Raw genomic sequence first — 2,027 nt, forward strand, 5'->3', positions numbered from 1 at the left:
TAAAAGTGACAATAGGATATATATCTCATCTTTTTTAAATACCAAGATTTTTTTTTTTGGGGGGACCAAACCCCAAGATAGGGCTGCCTACGTATCCATTTAGGAATCAGGTCGAACGTAGTTCAATGCTAACGCCTTTTTTTTTTTTACTCCAAAGAGGGTAAGCAAGAAAAGGTAAATAAGGCTCGAAGGGCTAACAAGGGATTAATGACATTTAGTTAGGTAGAATGATGGTCTTTCGTCATCTCAACTTGAGGATGTTAAGCACAAGTGTGTCAAATATAATATCTTTGACCGAATCGGCATTGATAGCTTTTTCTGTTATTTTTCCATCCAGATCCGCAAGTTGCAAAGCTCCATTTGATAATACTTGTCTAACTATGTATGGACCTTGCCAGTTTGGAGCAAACTTTTTTTTAGCCTCTTCTTGGTGTGGAAGGATGCATTTTACCACAAGTTGGCCGGCCTCAAATTTTCTAGGACGTACCTTCTTATTGTAAGCTCGCGTCATCCTCTTCTGGTATAATTGACCAAAGCAAACTGCCGTCAACCTTTTTTCGTCTATTAACGATAATTGTTCTAGTCTAGACTTGACCCATTCGGTATCGTCAATTTCGGCTTCACTAATGATTCGAAGCGAGGGAATTTCGACTTCTACGAGTATTACAGCTTCAGTCCCATAGACTAGTAAATAAGGAGTTGCGCCAGTCGATGTACGGATAGTTGTACGATATCCTAAAAGAGCAAACGGTAATTTCTCATGCCACTGTCGAGATCCTTGGACTATTTTCATAAGAATCTTTTTAATATTCTTGTTTGCTTCTTCAACGACTCCATTTGCTTTAGGATGGTAAGGGGTAGAATGATGATGTACGATCTTGAATTGCTCACAAACCTCCTTCATTAGATGACTATTGAGATTGGTTGTGTTGTCTGTGACAATGGACTTTGGTATACCAGAACGACATATGATGTTCGAATGAACAAAATCCACTGCTATTTTCTTCGTGACTGATTTGAAAGTAGTAGCTTCTACCTATTTGGTGAAATAGTCAATAGCGATCAGTATGAATCGATGCCCATTAGAAGCTTTTGGTTCTATTGGACCGATTACATCCATGCCCCAAGCAACGAATGGCCAAGGAGCAGACATAGGATGCAGCTCTGAAGGTGGCGAGTGAATCAAATCACCATGAATTTGACACTAATGACACTTGCGAACAAAGCGAAAGCAATCTCGCTCCATAGTTAACCAATAATATCCTGCCCGCATGATCTTCTTCGCTAAAACATAACCATTCATATGCGAACCACATACCCCCGAATGTACCTCATTCATGATTCTTTCAGCTTCCTGAATATTAACACATCTCAACAAGTTCAAATCTGGGGTTCGTTTGTACAGAATCTCCCTGCTTAAGAAGAAACCATTAGCAAGTCTCCTAATGGTCTCTTTTGATCTGCATTGGCGTGTATTGGATATTCTTTTGACTTTAGGAAACGTTTGATATCATAGTACCAAGGTTCATTATCTGGTTCTGCATCAATTATATTGCAATAATCATATTGATCTCGTATCTGCATCTCTAATGGGTTGAGATGCGTATTTTCTGGGTACGGGAGCATGAAAGCTAGGGTAGCCAGGGCATCAGCCAGCTCATTATGGGATCTGGGAATATATCTAAACTCGATAGACTTGAACCTTTTGCTAAGGTCCTCTACGAACTGTTTGTATGGAATGAGCTTGATATCTCTCGTTTCCCATTCACCTTAAATTTGTCGAATGAGTAATTCGGAATCTCCTAACACCACTAGCTTGTGCACATCCAGATTTATTGCCATATTTAACCCCATGATGCAAGCTTCATATTCTGCTGTGTTATTAGTACAAAAGAAACGGAGTCTTGCTGTGGCGGGATGATGATGCCCGATCGGTGAGACAAGAACCGCCCCAATTCCTACTCCTTTGACATTGACTGTCCCATCAAAATATAATTTCCATGCATACATATCATCTTGAACTTCTT

The 2,027-nt window shown here is 39.9% G+C and overlaps 1 pseudogene; it reads right to left on the reverse strand.

The window, feature by feature from the left end:
* Positions 1-487: 487 nt before the first annotated feature.
* Positions 488-1,854, reverse strand: LOC124891677 (annotated as a pseudogene).
* Between the last annotated feature and the right edge of the window lie 173 nt (positions 1,855-2,027).

Source organism: Capsicum annuum, unplaced genomic scaffold (genome assembly GCF_002878395.1).
Source record: "Capsicum annuum cultivar UCD-10X-F1 unplaced genomic scaffold, UCD10Xv1.1 ctg39655, whole genome shotgun sequence".
NCBI classification, from domain to species: domain Eukaryota; kingdom Viridiplantae; phylum Streptophyta; class Magnoliopsida; order Solanales; family Solanaceae; genus Capsicum; species Capsicum annuum.